We start from the raw sequence: 6,030 nt of genomic DNA, 5'->3' as shown, positions 1-6,030 counted from the left end.
GTGAAAGCTCTGATTGCTAAGGTAGTTAGCCCTGATTGCTACGGTAATTTTAAGATGTCAGGCTTGAAAACCATTTCAGCCATTTTGGCACAGTAACTCACTACCAAAACCAGACACAACTGGTTTCAAGTGGCCAAGAGACATCATGTGATCTACTACTGCCATCTAGTGGATTAACTGGGAATCAGACAAGTGATATATTTATTTACATCAATGGATAGCTAGAGACTTCAGCTTTCTCTTCATACAGTATGTAAATCATTCATGTAAGAAAAAAAATGAAGGCATAGCAATGTTGCACAAACCCTGCACTTTTAAAATGTCTGTGATACTATGGGAATTTGCACATGTTTAGAGTGCCACTATTCAGTAGAATACCTGACAAAATATGTTTCTTGAATTTCTTTAAAATCCTTTTGGAACAGTAATTGTTGACATATTTGATCTCAAACCTAGACTGTCAAATATCTTATTCAAGACATTTAATATCCCTTTGAGCATGGTAAAGTTATTGATTACACTTTGGATGGTGTATAAATAAACCCAGTCACTACAAAGATACAGGCGTCCTTCCTAACGCAGTTGCCAGAGAAGAAGGAAACCGGTCAGGAATTTCATCATGAGGACAATGGTGACTTTAAAACAGTTACAGAGTTTAATGGCGTTGATAGGCGAAAACTGAGGATGGATCAACAACATTGTAGTTACTCCACAATACTAACCTAACTGACAGAGGGGAAAGAATAAAAATATTCCAAAACATTCATCCCGTTCAGCAGGACAATAACACAAAACACAAGGCCAAATCTACACTGGAGTTGCTTACCAAGAAGACAGTGAATGTTTCTGAGTGTCCGAGTTACAGTTTTGACTTAAACCTGCTTGATAATCTATGGCAAGAACTGAAAAGTGTTGTCTAGCAATGATCATTAACCAATTTGTCAGAGCTTGAAGATTTCTGAAAATAATAAAAGGGTAATATTGCACATTTCATGTGTGGAAAGCTCTTATTTTAGACTTACCGAGAAAGACTCACAGCTGTAATCACTGACAGAGGTGATTATAACATATTGACTAATGTGATTGAATACTTATCTAATCAAGATATATTAGATTTTTTATTGTTTTTAGAATTGTTCCTACACTTTGACATTACAGAATATTTTGTGTAGATTGTTGACAACATTTTTTTAAATTAAATCCATTTTAATCACACATTGTAACACCAATTTTTGGGGGGAAAAAGTCAAGATGTGTGAATACTTTCTGAAGGCACTGTATGTGCATTTGACATTTATTGTACTTTTCGCAGCATTTGTCAATAACACAATCAGAAAATACTCTGGATACTTTAGTAATGTAAAAATATTCATGTACATTTGGTGGTAGGTGCAACATAATAAAAAACGATTACAAGGGTTGGAGTGAATTGTCTAACTGGTGTTTCTAAGTGGCAACACACCTCTCCAAAATATGCGTGGTTACTAAGTTATTTCAATGCACTTTTATGACTCAAGGAAAGAGCCTTCAACTATAAGGTGCTTTTTTGAGCTTTCCTAGCTGTCCCGTTGAGGAACTGAAGCAATACACTAAGTTTTTATTTGCAACACAGCCCTTCAGCCCCCCCACCATCACACAATTACTATTGTTGTTTAATAAATCACAATCTGAGTCAGGTGGGCATCATTTTAAAGCTTATTCTATTGCCAACGTGACCAGCTAAGTTATAAAATACAATCTTACAGTGTTAGGCTTTCATAAAACCCTTCAGACAAACAGATTGTAATTTTGGTACGCACAGAATGGAGTCCTGAGTTTCATTCAAGTGCGTGTTCTCCGGCAAATTGTCTTCACAGTATGACAATCAAACGCTCAGTCTGTTCCAAATATGTTCATGTGAAGTGCACATTTGAACCCACGGGTCTGTGGTTTGCTTGTATGACATCAAAGCGGTATTATTAAAAAACCCAACATCTCATCTTTCAGAACACATTGACTCCTCTCGATTTACAGCATTCCCCTCACTCAGACAACAAACAACACATTTGCTAAAGTGGCCCAATTAGCAGAAGGGATGGGGGCATGTTTTTGTTGCGCAAGGTACACGCGTACAGATGAAACCCATACAGCGATGTAAAGAAGAGAGCCAGTAAAGAAGAGAGCCAGTAAAGCTCCGAGACAGGATTGTGTCGAGGTACAGATCTGGGGAAGAAACAAAAAAAATTCTGCAGCATTTAAGGTCCCCAAAAACACAGTGGCCTCCATCATTCGTAAATGGAAGAAGTTTGAAACCACCTAGACTCCTAGAGCTGGCCGCCCGGCCAAACTGAGCAATCGGGGGAGAAGGGCATTGGTTAGGGAGGTGACCAAGAACCCGATGGTCTCTCTGACAGAGATCCAGAGATCCTCTGTGGAGATGGGAGAACCTTCCAGAAGGACAACCATCTTTGCAGCACTCCACCAATCAGGACTTTATGGTAGAGTGGCCTGACATAAGCCACTCCTCAGTAAAAGGCACATGACAGCCAGCTTGGAGTTTGCCAAGAGGCCCCTAAAGGACGCTCAGACCATGAGAAACAAGATTCTCTGGTGTGATGAAACCAAGATTGAACTCTTTGGACTGAACGCCAAGTGTCACGTCTGGAGGAAACCTGGCACCATCTCTACGGTGAAGCATGGTGGTGTCAGCATCATGCTGTGGGAATGTTTTTCAGCAAAGATGAATGGAGCAAAGTACAGAGAGATCAGTACAGAGAGATCCTTGATGAAAACCTGTTCCAGAGCGCTCAGGACCCCAGACTGGGGTCAAGGTTCACCTTCCAACAGGACAACGACCCTAAGCACACATCCAATACAACACAGTAGTGGCTTCAGGACAAGTCTCTGAATGTCCTTGAGTGGCCCAAATAGAGCCCGGACTTGAAACCGATCAAACATTTCTGGAGAGACCTTAAAATAGCTGTGCAGCAACGCTCTCCATCCAACCTGACAGAGCTTGACAGGATCTGCAGAGAAGAATGGGAGAAACTCCCCAAATACAAGTGTTCCAAGCTTGTAGAGTCATACCCAAGAAGACTCATGGCTGTAATCGCTGCTAAAGGTGCTTCAACAAAGTACTGAGAAAATGGTCTGAATACTTATGTAAATGTGATATGAACGTTTTTTTTTTTAAATATATACATTTGCAAAAATGTCTAAAAAAACGTTTTGCTTTGTCATTAGAGGGTATTGTGTGTAGATTGAGGGGGTGGGGGGGACAACTTAATCCATTTTAGAATAAGGCTGTAACTTAACAAAATATGGAAAAAGTTAAGGGGTCTGAATACTTTCCGAAATGCACTGTATAGAATGTTAATGTACAGCCACTGTGTTTAAATGTAGGTGCTTATCAATGACAAAATGGTTACCGGGTGGTTTCCGACGCATTTTAATTTAGAGACAACTTTAAAAATTCTGTTGGATCCTCTTACCTTTGTTGCTCTAATGTATATGGATCAACATGTTTAGTGAAGTGCTTCTCTCTGTTTTATGTGTACAGCATGAACTTATCTGATGATGCTCCCTGCTTTCATTGTTTTCTCATGTTTCCTTTCAGTAAGTACTGGTGTCCGTTAGAACTGGACATGTCATTATCTGGTAAGTGATTGTGCTGGCAATTACCAAAATAATGCATATCTTGTACGAACGAACCCATTACCAACTGGTGGTACATCTGAAAAGGGTACACATGCACACACACACACACACTGAACCACATGTTCCTGCTTCCTCCAGGTACTCTATCCACCTGTGGGACCTGAACCATGAGGGGCCTAGAGTAAGGTATCATACATCTACTCCATTGATTTTGTGATGGAGCTGGCTCTGCTGGGGCTGGACCTCCACGCACCACATCCACAGTTCAAAACCCCCGTCCTCAGACGTTCTGTCACATCTGTTATTACTATTTGCATTACTAGCGTTGTTGCTAAGGTCCTTCCATCTGTAGGTCCCTTCTTGTTGTAACCGTAAGGTCTTCTTTCTCTCCACTTCTTACCCCTCCAACCTCTCAGCTTTTGTGTGCCATCTGTATCTCCATGGCTAGCGTTGTGATCTCCGTTGCAGCTACGCTACCTGCTTGACGAAGTCCGTTGCCACAAGAACTACCTCCGCGTCATCCACAACATGGAGAGGCCCGGTTTGTTGCTCAATCCGCTAGCTTTATCCGTCTTCAAAGAGCGTGGCAGTACGTGTAGCCTACAGTACGTGTTTCAATGACCTTTTATACGGTGCCTATCTGTGCTCTGAGGCACATTTGAAGGCAAAATGGAAGCAGAAAACGGATTTCCGTGATCTAAGAAGAAAATGGACAGAGTGTTGTTTGTCTAAATATGTTGCTGATTGGTTGATTGCAGGTTTGCTGTGGCCACCTCTGATGAGCTGGTAGCCGACAATGATGACTGTGCTATCTGCTGGGACTCCATGACTACAGAACGCAAGCTGCCGTTTGGACATCTCTTCCACAAGTGAGCAGCTGTCTGTAAACTGTAACAATTTTTTCTCCACCGCTGTGCACATTTGAACAACCGCAACATATATCTGTTTTCGTTTGCAAAGGCTGATGGATATGTATATATTGATGTTTAAATGGCTGGGTAAAATATTTTTGGCTGGTGGACATCAACTGATAGTGAATGAATGATGTGAGTCCTCCACCATCCAATGTGGAAGTGCGATATAAATGTATAATATACACAGTACCAGTCAAAAGTTTGGACACACCTACTCATTCTAGGGTTTTTCTTTCTTTCTTTTTTACTATTTTCTACATTGTAGAATAACAGTGAAGACATCAAAACTATGAAATAACACATATGGAATCATATAGTTACCAAAAAAGTATTAAACGAATCAAAATATATTTTATATTTGAGATTCTTCAAAGTAGCCAAACTTTGCCTTGATGACAGCTTTGCAGACTCTTGGCATTCTCTCAACCAGCTTCATGAGGTAGTCACCTGGAATGCTTTTCAATTAACAAGTGTGCCTTGTTAAAAGTTAATTTGTGGAATTTATTTCCTTCTTAATGCGTTTGAGCCAAACAGTTGTGTTGTGACAATGTAGGGTTGGTAAACAGAACATAGCCCTATTTGGTAAAAGACCAAGTCCATATTAAGGCAAGAACAGCTCAAATAAGCAAAGAGAAACGACATTCCATCAAGGTCAGTCAATCCAGAACATTTCATGACCTTTTAAAGTTTCTTCAAGGGAATTCGCAAAAAACATCAATCGTTATGATGAAACTGACTCTCATGAGGACCGCCACAGGAAAGGAAGACCCAGAGTTACCTCTGCTGCAGAGAATACGTTCATTAGGAGTTACCAGCCTCAGAATTCCAGCCCAAATAAATGCTTCACAGAGTTTAAGTAACAGACACATTTCAACATCAACTGGTCAGAGGAGACTGTATGAATCAGGCCTTCATGGTTGAATTGCTGCAACAACAAAAAATACTACTAAAGGACACCAATAAGAAGAAGAGACTTACTTGGGCCAAGAAACATGAGCAATGGACATTAGACCTGTGGAAATATGTCTTTTGGTCTGATGATTCCAAATTTGAGATTTTTGGTTCCAACCGCCGTGTCTTTGTGAGACACAGAGTAGGTGAACGGATGATCTCTGCATGTCTGGTTCCCAAAGTGGAGCATGGAGGAGGAGGTGTGATGGTGTGGGGGTACTTTTCTGGTGACACTGTCAGGGATTTATTTAGAATTCAAGGCACACTTCACCAGCATGGCTACCACAGCATTCTGCAGCGATACGCCATCTCATCTGGTTTGCACTTAGTGGGACTATCATTTGTTTTTCAATAGGACAATGATCCAAAACACACCTCCAGGCTGTGTAAGGGCTATTTGGCCAAGAAGGAGAATGATGGAGTGCTGCATCAGATGACCTGACCTCCACAATCCCCCGACCTCAACCCAATTGAGATAGTTTGGGATGAGTTGAACTGCAGAGTGAAGGAAAACCAGCCAACAAGTGCT

This window comes from Oncorhynchus mykiss, chromosome 1, assembly GCF_057628025.1.
Source record: "Oncorhynchus mykiss isolate SJ-2025 chromosome 1, ASM5762802v1, whole genome shotgun sequence".
Lineage (NCBI taxonomy): Eukaryota > Metazoa > Chordata > Actinopteri > Salmoniformes > Salmonidae > Oncorhynchus > Oncorhynchus mykiss.
This window is presented reverse-complemented; position numbering follows the sequence as displayed.